Consider the following 13,519-nt stretch of genomic DNA (forward strand, 5'->3'; position numbering starts at 1 on the left):
GATTTAACTAATGTCTTAAAAAACTTTTAAATTTTAATAAAAATATTCAATTACTTTTCTGTTTCTCGTAAATGTAAAACTATTTCGTTCTGTTTTATCATGAGCTATTTATTTAGACTTCAATTTCTTGTGTTCCGTGAAATCGGATTCCTCTTTTTATATTATTTTTTAAGTATTAAATTTTGTTTTTTTATTTATCACTCGAAGTAATGGATTAATTTACTTCATTTTTCTTAAACCTGTTTTATGTTTGATATAGAAGAATTTCATTAAAAATGTCTAATTTATAAAACCTAATTGGTATAGAATGCTGTTTTGTTGTTTCAGAAGTTATTTAATATCTTGTTTGTCTGAATCATTACTTTTACAGTCAGGCTTATTTTAAAATATACCGCTAAATAAAAATATTTTAAACCATTTACTAAAAAGGCCGCATTATATAAATGAATGATTAAACCTATCTGTTTTCGTTATGATTATACGGTAATGTTTAATCGTCGGGTTGTAGACTCCCGAGAAAGTTTATTTCCTGTTATGACAACAGCTGAGACCGGGAAAGAATGCTGGATGACTCAATTGTGGGCGTCCCTCACTTGCGAAAACTGGACGACATTCCGTGTACTGTGTATAGAACTGAACTACCATACGCTGTTGTCTCTTGCTATACCCTACTGATAATACCTTCTTAAGATTATTTAACGCTATACTGTTATTATTTATTATTACGTATGCATTTATTTATTACTTTTTTCACGATTGCATTATTAAGAGCACTTCATCTTTAGCAGTACGCATAAATTTCAACTGAATATTATTTTTAATTATAAACCGAATATATTTCGTTTGTCAATTGCTAACTATTTATTTGCTTCTATTAATTGATAATAAATATGATTTTCATTTCATTTATAAAATATACTCTTTAACTAGTCGCTATATATATCTTTGCTGAGGAATTAAAATTTTATCTCTACATATTAAAAGTAACAAATAATAACGATATTTTTTAGCTATATTTCATAAGAAACTTTCCTATTGTAATGGGTACCGTAATCTGACTTCCGGAAAATTTCGACATATCTTTGCGTCTCATACCCCAGACCTCAAAACCATCGTCAGCTCAAAAGTTGTAATATATATTTCACTTTCTTGTGGGCACGATAACTGCCGTAATTTTGCGCTAATCACTTTCAAATTGTTCCCTAAAAGTAACTCAACCCAAAATCTCTGTCGTGTTTGTTAACGGCCAAAATCGGACCATGGGGGTGGAAATAGGGTGGTGTTTTTGAAAAAGCAAAATATTGTTATAACTTTTTTATTAAGTAAAATATTGAATTCATTTAAAGTTGCTACTATTTTTTGAATAAGGGCCTAAAACCTTTGTAAGTAAAGTTTTCTGATATCACCAACCATTGGCCCAGGGGTGGAAAAAATGGGGTTTCGAAGACAAAAAAGTATCATACCTCCCTTAATAAGCACAGCATTGAATCGCTTTAAAGTGATCGTTAATACTCTAAACATTACATAAAACTTTTGTCTGAAATAATTTTTGATATGACCAACCCTTAGGCAAGGGACGACCAAAAATAAAACAGAAAAAACAAAATGTCGCTATAACTTTCTTATTAAGTAAATATCGAATTCGTTTAAAGTTCCTACCATTCTTTGGATAAGGGCCTAAAACTTATATAAGTAAATTTTTTTATATAACTAACCATTGGCCCAGGGGGTGAAAAAAATGAGGTCTCGAAGACAAAAAAAATCATACCTACCTTAGTATGCACAGTATCGAATCGGTTTAAGGTGGTCGTTAGTCCTCTAAACATTATCTAAAACTTTTGTCTGAAACAATTTTCGATATGACCAACCCTTACTACGGGGGATGACCAAAATGTTGTTGGAATTGTAAGATGGGGCTTGTCGTATGCTAAAGATGTGAAACTTTTTTTCACATGCAACCATTGTCGTATTGAGTAAATTTGAAGATTTTCTTAACTTTAAAGTGGACATTTTTTTACCTCTACTTAGCATCGGTGAAATCTACCTCCGCCTTCCGGCGTGTCAAAAGGGATTTTTTTATCTACAAAATAAAAATTCATATCTAAAATTCGTCTTTATATTAGGAAAAATATATTAGGAAAGTTCAGAACTGATAGGAAATATTTAATTATAATAAATTAATTTAACTTTTAAATAATCTATGTTTAATTAAATTATTATTTATTTAAGGCACAATGTTATATGGAAGACTACAATTGATACTGCGTAAATAAAATTTTATTACCGATTGTACTTGTGCTAATTCTTTTATTTTATTGTATGCCGTACCACATTAGGTAAATATGCAGATATTTATAATATTAGAATTTTTTAGAATTTATTAAATGTAAAATTAAAGAATGATTTTTTTCAATTCGTTCTTTTTCTGATCATAGACTTAAAATTTACTGCAACTTAATTTATATATATATTCTTTTTTGTTTTTAAACTACCTCTGGTTAAAAACCTAAAAATGTTTTAATTTTCACAATATTTAATATTTCCGCTAGGATTATCGTAATTGATTTGAGTTGTTATTTTCTTCCCATCCTATCTCTGTCACAATATTTTTGTACCGATGCGTTTCTTTGTACCTCCATCCTCAAAACTACTTTTAGCACTTTAGGTATTAGCACTACTTTTAGCATTAAATAGCACTTTAAATTGTAAATTTAATAGCACATTAGAACTAATAGCCTATTTTCCTAAATATAAATTTGTAAGTATTTTAATTTTGCTTCATATTTGACTTTTGATGTTTTAGAGTGAATAGCAGTTTTTATGCAGGTAATATTTTAGTATTGTTTTTGTTTTTATTACTTTACTTTTAATTAACATTTTCTCCGTAATTTTTAATTAAGTAGCCTACTACATAAACGACTTGTTTTTGAAGAGGATTTTGTATGAATCATTATTAAAAATATTTAGGAAATAAATGTTGTTTTTTTCAAATTATTTTATTTACTATATAATATGATTTTACTACTGTTAAACGTATTCTGTTATTTAGACTAGAAATAACTTTCTCGAATAAAATAAAAATGTAATTAAAGAACGGATTTGCAGTTTTAATTTATCCTTTACTCAAATATATGTTGAATTAAATAAAATGTGGCTTTCATGTGAAAATATACAAATTTATCCTAAATTATCTTCTGCTGACATAAATATTTACGTTAACAACATTCTGATTTTAGTATTATTTAATGAATACAATATATAAAATTTAAATAAATCTTTGTTATTTGGTGTAATAATATAAAAATTAACGTTGTAAGGTTTACTTTTTCTCATATTAAATCAATTTTCTTGCGTCTTGAAATGGATTTTCATCTTCTAATGAATCTTTTATAAAAATTAGATTAGTAACGATCGTGATTAACAGTAAGTTTAAACTTGTTTTCCCATTTTTAAAACAACCAATAAGAATATTAATTTTTACAAAACGTTAAAGACAAGCCCGCTTAAAACATGGAGTTGTATGTAGCAAAATTCGTATCGCTATATGTACGCATGGACATTACGTTTGTATGTAATATTTAGCGTTCTCTTTACCAATTTTTTTTTTTTTTAAACTGTCGACTGAGAAAAAAAGCTGAGGATGAACGTCAAAATTAAATTAATAAATATAAAAACAGTTGGATTAATATTTTATAAAATTAAACAAAAACAGTGTAAAAATATCTAATTGAAATAACAGTAAAATACATCAATACCTGTTAATGATTCTATTAAACTCAAGAAAATATTTCCATCAGTAAAATTATTATTAAGAGATTGGTAACGATAAATTCATGTTTTAAAAGTTTCCGTTGAATTTTTTCATTATCTTTTGATAATATCTGAAAATTGTTTTCACGTTTTCTTCGTTAAAAGGAAGTATAATTAATGCTACTTCTATTTCTTGATGCATTTCATCTTAGTGCGCTTTCCTAGATTAGGCTGGTTTTTTTTATGGTCAAACTTCCTAAAGATCGTTCATTGTCTTGACTTCTTTCTTTTCTAAAATTCTTTCATTATTCGATCCATCCAATCTAGTTCGTTTTTTGTTCTCGGAAATTTATATTCATCCAATAGGTTTTTCTGAAAAAATGTCTGTCGAAAATTATTTATTTGAAAAATTAACAATTTTAGATCTTTTTCAATTTCTTTGAGCCAGCTGCTTATTTTGGTTTTCCTTTTTTTTCGAAAAATTTAAATGTTTGTTTAGTTAATTTAGTTTCATCCATTCTGTATAAGTGACCTTATACTTTTATTGTCTTTTCTTTCCATTGCATGATGTACGTTTTGGTAAATTTCTTATGATTTTCTTAATTCATAAATATTATCTTTGACTTTTGGGCCGTGAATTTGTCTTAAAATCTTTTTTTTTTAACATTTACTGCACTTTTCCTCAAATTCTGTAGCCCTTCCGTATTACACAACACTTCCGGTAAAACTAGGGATTATGATGTCTTAATTTTGCTTTTTTGGATGAGGATTATTTATTGTAAATGTATAAACTATTACTTCTTGTAAGATGATAAAATGTTTTTAATGTTCTGGCTTTTATCCTTCTTTATTTTCTAAAACATTAGGGATTATCTATTAGGGAATTTCACCTAGATATTTAAATTTGTGGACTCTTTTGATTGATTCTTCTGAAATTTTCATTGTCTGGATTTTACTTTTTTTGTTCTTTGTAGACCTATTGTACAGCAAATTTGTTTGAATATTTTTCTAATTCTTGAATTTTAATTTTCGCCTTTCTAATGTCTTTTTCCAAAATTATCAGATCGTCAGCAAATACTAAAACATTACATTTAAAAAATTTAGATTTGTCTTCATTTGTCATTTATTAGATGGAAAATATTTTTAAATATGTTTAATTCTCGAGAACATAAATATAGAAAAGCTTTTTCTTTATTACTAACCTAATTTCTTTAAAAAAAAAATAAATAAATAAGTGACCGTTGTTTACTGATTTAATATTATTCGTCAATCAGCTTATAAGTTAGGATTTTAGATTAGATTAAAAACAAATTATAATTTTTGTGGGTGTCGGAATTATATCGACACAGCCTGAGGTTACTCTAATTTTGTGACACATGAAGATTGTTGAGAGTATTTGACGGTATCTGCTTACGAAAGAGTTCATTATTTTTCAAGTATTCTTAAGAACATGGCATTGTAAGGGTTGATGAACGTTTTAACAAGTTCTGTTTAAATATAATTAGCATTAATAATTGCATTAGAAATGTGTGCATATTTCATAAGATATGTAACTTAAGTACACGTAGCGTAAAGACTAAAAATTTTAATCGGTTCATTATTTTTTGCTGCCGAACCATTGAAAAGGAGAGAGATTTCTCGCAGTACGGCTACAGAATTTTTTCGCGTAGTGGAATTGATCAATTAAAAATAACCCACCGAAATCGGATTTTAAATTAGATTGATCGGAATATACGTATTTTAATCCCTAATTATCCAGTTAAATGTATAGATAAGTAGCATAATGGGAGGTGTTTTTTTTATAAAGAATTATAAATAACACTAAACGAATGACGTAATATCAGCGACCATTTAAATGCAGTGACATTAACGTTGGTTTTATATTTTTATACTCTGAACCCTTGATATGAAATAAAGAAATAAATATTATATTATTTCCTTTAAATAGTATTTATTATTATTATTATTTTTTAAAATTAAATGAGGTTATGTTTGAGTGCAAAATATGTATATTTAATGTGTATATCTTTTATTTCTTTATAGACTTAACCGCTATTACTATTATTATTTTTAAAATTAATGTAATCCATTTACGGTTTGTTTCATTTTATTGTTTAATGTTAAAAGAGGAATTCTATACAACTATAAGCCAAGACTACTTCAGAGGTGGAAATATTTTCTCTCCTATTTCCATTCTAACCAAATGGCACACAGTCTGACATTTCAACGTAATGCAACTTTCTCGCCTCTTTCTCTATACTCCCTTACATCGGTCTCTCTCATTCCTTTTATATGTTTGTATGCATACTTGTGGCTAACAGTCCGTATGCAAATGGAATAGGAGTGTTGAAAACGTTATCTCAGTTTACGTTAATACAAATTTTGTGCACACATTAAATAATATTACATTGAGGTAAAATCTCTCGCAACATATAATGTATATAAATCATTTTTTAAATTAATGCATTTAAATTGCAATATTACATCTTTTATTCTGATCGTATGATATATATTAGATTCTATATTATGTACTTAAGGTTCCATGAGATATCTGTACTGAACCGGTTTATAATAGTCCCAATTAGATGGAAATGTACTTTTAATAAGCTGGTCTACAGACAAAAAAAAAACAAAACAAACTAAAAAAATTAGGAATTCATGTATATTAAAAAAAACAAAAAAAAATCCTCTTAATTAACATTAACAAAATGAAAAGTAACTTTTCTTATACTGAATCTAAAGAAAACAGTGTCGCTATAATTAATAATGGAAAGAAAAAACAACAAAAGTAATTTTATTAAAACTGTATTTAGTGTACGTTAAATTTATTTACATTAATTTTATCGTTAATACTTGATTCAAAGTTGACACATTTTCCTGCTATGGCTATATAGGCGGCTCGTTCGGCAATGATGTCATTTTTTATCTAATTTCTAAAGTTTTATCTTTAAAAAAATAGTTCGAGTAATTCAAAATTCTGAATTAACCGGACACGTTGTTTCTAGTTTATTTAAATATTTTGATGTAACAAATTAGCTCCTTTATATATTATCAAATTTTGTTAACGTAATTTCTTTCTTAATTCTATCAAGATTCAAGTTTTTTGCCTCCGGTTTTTATTGTGAAATGTTTTAAATACTACGCAAACCTTATACAATTACTCCTTCGCTGTTTTTCTGGAGAAGGGAATGCCAATTTCTAAGCCTTCAGGAGCTCAGTGACGGGCCATGTAATAATTAGTCAGCATTTTCGTGTTATTCAAGGACTAAAAGGGCATTTAATTGAAAAAAATCATAAGACTTTAAATTGGGTAAAAAGATACAAACTGCTGCAAAAATTCTTTCCATAATAATAATCATTAATGAAGTAAAATAAAAATGTATTGAAATGCATGCAAAAAGAAAATATATTTAAAATTTAATGCGAACAATGGTCGATCTGATCGAAGACTGAATGTCATACTCCCCATCTCAGTTGTTGCTATTCGCAAGAGATGAAGGAGAGAAGAATCTGTGAAGAGCTTCTGCTATGGATTTTAATGGATTTCATTGTGGAACTGTATGTGCTTCCAAATACTGAAGTTATTTTCTGTCCAATATATCGTAAATGCGGAAATCACATTTACAGGAGTTTGTTTGGTAGCAAATCTGGTCCTTTTTCTTTTCTGGTTTGTTTCTTGTCAGCTTGCAGATCGCTTAGCTCAGTTTGAACGTAAGCTTGTTCTTGTATGTCAGCGGTAAAAGGATTATTGAGTAGCTTGACGGTTCTTTTTAGTGTTTCAAATTCTTGAATCCTTTTCTCAAATTCTGCAATAATTTCTTGTATATTTATACTAAAATCCGAAAATTAAGAATTCCATCATCGTTAAACCCTTTTGCCAATTGATGACTGGTTGAAAAATGTGTCAAGTCATTTCTGTTTTGCAATGAAAATATACTTAATTTTTTTCGAAAACTGTTTTTTGTATGTCCAATTAAATCTGATATCACCTATTTTTCTGTTGGAAATCTGGGTTCTTTTTTTGAGATGAATTGTAATGTCTCTCAGAAAAGCCAGTTGTTTAAGAAAATCCGTACCTTGAAGCTCTTCTAAGAAAAAATAAGAATTAAAATTAAAAAAACGTATATATATATATATATACGAGGGTAAGTTAATTATTATCCGCAATGTAGTTATAAATTTTATTGCAATACAAATACGAAACTTACATGAACATCATTTTTCAACATAGTCCCCTTGTATTTCAACGCAATTGGTCCATCGTTGCACAAGCTTTCTGATGCCCTCTGAATAAAAGAAGGTTTTCGGTTGAGCTGCGAGCCAGGAATGCACCGCTTCTTTCACTGTTTCGTCCGAGGTAAATTGACGGCCCCTTATTGCCTCTTTGAGTGGACCAAAGAAGTGGTACTCAGAAGGCAAGATCAGGACTATAGGGAGGATGAGCCAGTACTTTAAAGTTGAGTTTCTGGAGCGTTTCAGCAGTATGTGGACGGGCATTGTCGTTCAACAACACAACACCTTTCGACAGCAGTCCTTGGCGTTTGCTTCGAATCGCAGGCTTCAGCTTGGCAGTAAGCATCTCACTGTAACGCGCACTGCTTATTATCGTGTGCCTTTCCTCGTAATGTTCGAGTACTGGGCCTTGTAAGTCCCAAATAACCGTAAGGATCAGTTTTCCTGCGGATGGTTGACTCTTGAACATTTTTTTGCAGAACGAATTTGGATGTTTCCATTCCATACTCTGCCGTTTACTCTCCGGCTCGTAATGATGGATCCATGTTTCGTCACCAGTGATGATTCTGTCTAAGAAGATGTCCCGTTCGTTACCATAGCGATCCAAATGTTTTTAGCACATGTCAAAGCGCGATTGTTTATGCAACTATGTGAGTTGTTTTGGAACCCATCTTGCACAGACTATATGAAACTCAAGTCTGTTGTGGATGATTTCGTAGGTAGAACCGTGCCTAATTTGCAGACGATGTGCTACTTCATCGATAGTTACTCGTCTGTCTAAGAAAACCATGTTACGTGCAAGCTCAATGTTTTCCTCATTTGTGACGGTAAACGGTCGTCCGGCTCCTTCGTCGAGCGTAACACTTGTGCGACCATTTTTGAAATTTTCAATCCCTTCGTAGACACTCCGTTGCGATAACACACTGTTCCCGTACTGTACCGAAAGTCTTCGATGAATTTCGGCTCCTGATACACCTTCCGACCACAAAAAAAAGGATCACTGAACTTTGCTCTTCTTTGGTGCAAACAGAAAGTGGAGCAGCCATGGTTAACGGCAGGGCAGCGATAATGGAACTATCCTAGCAGCATCAAACCTGCACAGACATAACTACAATTAAACCAGACATGCGTCATCTACGCAACACGACAGTACTACCAACATAAACAAAAATAAAACTAAATTGCGGATAATAATTGACTTACCCTCGTGTGTGTATATGTATATATATATATATACACATAAATTACATACATATATAAATTATATACGTATACGTACAGGTGTATCATAGGTTCTCCCCGAACGTTCATAGCCTATTCTATTCGTGAAAACAATAGAAAAAGTTCTTATAAACATATGTCCTAAAATGCTTCGTTTGCGAGTTACGATTAGTTAAAGATATCGCTCGGATTCCAGTACCCCGGTGAAATGAGGTCGTACTGAAATTGTTAGGACGTTAATTAAGGGGTAGAAATAGAGATTTCTTATGGTTTTTAACGTAAAATTGAATAAAATAGGTCGCAGAACCTATCTGCATTAGTTTTGAGAAATTTGGGTGAAAACCAATAAATTTGGGTTTTTTTTATGTTTGATGTACAATAACTTTGTTAAATTTATAATAAACACATAAAAAATTTAAACAAAACTAAAATAATTTAAGATAAGTAAAATAGTTTAAAATAAGTTGAATAACAAAAGAAAAGTTAGAAAAATTCGAATTTTATTTAGAAACAGTACACTAGAACAAAGTGCATTGTACGTACTAGTTTATAATAAATGTCCAAAAATTTTTTGGCACGCTTCTGTACTGCTTTTATTGCTCTTTTTAGTGCTTCAGGGCTGTTCTTAAGTTGCTCAGCCGTATCCGTAATGTCGACAATTAATTCCTCAGGATAATGTATTTTTTTATACGATATTTTTCATCCTTCCCCAGACACAAAATTCTAAAAAAAGTCAAATCAGATCTTAATGGCCAGCAATGTGAACCTCCACGATCGATTAAACTTAAATCATCATTTAAGTGAGTAGAAACAGCACAAGGGAAGCGGAGTCTGAAAGTATATTTTGCGCCCCAGCGCTAGAGGAACGTCTTCAAGCAGCTGCGGTAATTTTTCTTGAAGAAAGTGCAGGTAGACCTCAGAATGTAAACGGTCAGGTAATATGAACGGTCCTTAAAAACAGCTGATTATGAAGAAGACCGCACCATACATTGAAGCTAAATCGGCGTTGAAAATCTACTGTTTCATGAGGATTTACTTCTGCCATGTACGCTCATTGCGTATGCTATTGGTGCCATCTCGAGTGAAATTCGTCTCGTCGGTAAACAAAACATACGTGTAGAATTGTCGATTTGTATTTCACCATTTGCAGAACTCCATGCGAAACGGACTATCTCTTAGGTGTAGATGTTGAACTGTTGTTTATGATAAGGATAAAACCTTTTTTGTTTAAGTGTCCTTCAAATAAAATATGAATGCGAAATTCCGATCCGCTTAGAAAGAAGTCGTGTGCTGAGGCCTGGACTGCGCTAAACTGCATTCCAAGTCCGATAATTATCGATTTCATGAGTAACAGCGTCGTGTTGTTCGTAGCTATTGCGAATACTAGGTAGTGAATGTTTCCCGAAGATTGTGAAAAGTCGCGCTAATTTTTTTGGGATCTCGAATCTTGCGATTTGGAAAACTTATTTCTTATTCTACTGCAGCAGCTGCAGTATTACTATTACACACAAAATGAATATCGTATCAGCATACTCCTCTGTTTTAAATAAGTACAGCATACTTCAATGGCAAACCTATCACGTTCAAACTAAAATTCACTAAACACTGTCGCTAACGACAGCCCAGTTCAAATACTCGATATACTTAATGTACCTTACAGAATGATTTAAACGCTAATGTAGTATTACGCTTTGTTGATCAGTTATTGTTATTTTATTGTCAACTTTAAAATAATAATTTTTCAAATAGTTTATTCTATTTTTGTCATTAATAAAAATAATTATGTAAGTAATTATTAGTTTAAATTGTTAATAATTTCCAGTTTTGTTTTATAATTTTTTTAACAGCAAATTTGGTTTTTTTAAATTTTTTACCTCACCAAAAAAAATTTGTTATTGTTTACATTAAGTAAGTACTTTTCTGACAAATGTATTAATATACTGTTAGTAAATAAAATTCCAGTTTTTTAACTTTGTGTTATTCAACCTATCTTACACCATTTTGTTCAGAATTAAATTCTCCACTAGTTTTGTTAGAAGATTTTATATGTTTATTACCCATTTAAAAAAAGTTATTGTACGTCAAACATAAAAAACAGGGTTATTTACCGTAATTTATTGGTTTTCACCCAAGATTTCCCAAAACTACTACAGATACGATTCTGAGACCTTTTATTCTATTTTTCAGGTCAAACCAAAAATAAATCATAATTCAACCGCTTAATAATAAACGTCCTAAAATTTTCAGTACGACCCCCTTTCACCGGGGTAGCTAAAATTCGTGCGAAATTTTTCATTAGCCATATCTCGCAAACTAAGGATTTTAGGACATTAGTTTATATGAACTTCCATTATTTTCGCGAGTAGAATAGGTTATGAAAACCCCGGAAGAACTTCGTGGTACACTCTGTGTGTGTATATATTTGCGGGCCGCCAAAAAGAGTTTTGCGGTCCGTGGTTGCAAATTGGTAATCCCTGTTCTAGAGCACTTTTTAACGTACCTTTTCTTACTCCTCTTCCTTAGTTAGCCCTCTCGGTTTCAGCATCTTTTGTTTTATAGTTCTTTTCTAATTCGGGTACTCTTTTATTTTTTCAATATTTCCATTATTTTATCCCGCTTAACATGCCTGAATGCTTTTATCTGTTAAACAGTCACTTATTCTTTTTTATCCTATATATCTACTAGTGATTACATAATTTATACCTTTGTCCTTCACTTTCGGAATCCATTGTTCTTTTTTATCAATTTTAACTCTGTTTTCTGTTCAAAAATTTCAAAAAATCTATTCCTAATTCGAAATTAAACTAATTCTATTACACATGATACGACATTTATTATTGATTTTAAGTTTTTAAACGGAGCGGGAATAACGAAATTAACAATTTATGAAGATTACAAATTTTGATTGTTTTTACTTCCTTCTACGAAGTAAAGGAAGTATTGTGATCACGAAAAATTTCAGTTTTCAGATTAAAACGGAAATATCCATTTTGACCATCTCTGAATCCATCCATTTTGACTAGTTTCGGCATGATGTCTGTACGTACGTATGCATCTCGCGAAACTCAATAATAGTTAGCCGTAGGACGTTGAAATTTTGGATTTAGGACTGTTGTAACATGCAGTTGTGCACCTCCCTTTCTGACTGTAATCGACTGAACCAAAAAAGGTCAAAATCCAAAAAAATTGGATTTTGGACTTTTTTTAACTCCAGTAATAACCCTCGTTGAGAACTTTTCACCTGTGTATAATAAGTGGTACTTACTTTCATTGAATCTTACCATCTCCTTTTTTAACTTTCTTTTTTCAATTTAAGTATATTGATTTAATAATTGTTAACCCGTGATTGTAAAAACAATTTCACAATAAATTATTCAATAATAAAAAAATATATATGAAAAAAATCAGAAGTTGTTAGTGAAATAAAATTTTATGTACTTTTAAAAATGTGTATATGTAATTTAATAGGCATTATTACATATGTGTTTATGTAATAGATTTGGTAAAACATTGATAATTTAATATTAACTGAAAATTACAATTTAGAACCGTATTATTTTTAGATTTTCTATTTTAATTTCTGTTTAATTTTATTATTTATTCTGAAATTTCTGTTTAATTTTATCTACATTAAAGTTAACTACAGTGTAAGTGAAAAATAGACCCTCATAAGAACAACATGTACACGGGACATACATGCCCAATCTTTAATAAATTGCAAAATATTCTTATCTTTTAGTTCATTACTCCTCTGATATTGTCGGTCAACATTCTCCCTAAGTCTAGAGTTGATCATTTTATTTATTTGTTTTTTATTGTCAATCATTTAATCGCTCTTTGGTTTCATATAGTTATACTGATCTTAATTTGTGTACACGTTCTCTAGTTTTCAAAATTTCTGTCTTTATATTCATCATCCTCTTTTTATTCTCTCTCCTCTTTTTATCCTCTTTTTATTTTATCTTTTTATTCTTTCTTTGATTTTAACATTTTCTTCCTCTTTATATTAATCAACTTTTATTATTTTTTTTATTCTTCCCTTGTTCTTAACATTTTTTCCTCTTCATATTCATCTTCTTGTCGTTTTTTTGAGATATATTTCTTCACGTTATCTTTCTTTTTCCTGTATGATAGTTTCTTTCTCATTTTTGATTATTCACCAATTAATCCAATAATAAAAACTGAATATTTTACACCGTAAGGTCGAAATTAACACTTGTAACCAGTATACAGGAGTTCACTAAACGGAATAGCTTAATTATTACTAACTTTTATTTATACGACACACCAGAAATCTGAAACTTTTGTTAATCAG

General features: G+C 30.0%; 1 protein-coding gene across 1 annotated transcript in view; it reads left to right on the forward strand.

Moving 5' to 3' along the window:
* The window catches only part of Myo81F (unconventional myosin 81F), a 457,375-nt gene that overhangs the window by 845 nt on the left and 443,011 nt on the right, over positions 1-13,519 (forward strand). The gene's annotated exons all lie outside the window — the stretch shown is intronic.

Source organism: Lycorma delicatula, chromosome 5 (assembly GCF_047948215.1).
Source record: "Lycorma delicatula isolate Av1 chromosome 5, ASM4794821v1, whole genome shotgun sequence".
Taxonomy (NCBI): Eukaryota; Metazoa; Arthropoda; class Insecta; order Hemiptera; family Fulgoridae; genus Lycorma; species Lycorma delicatula.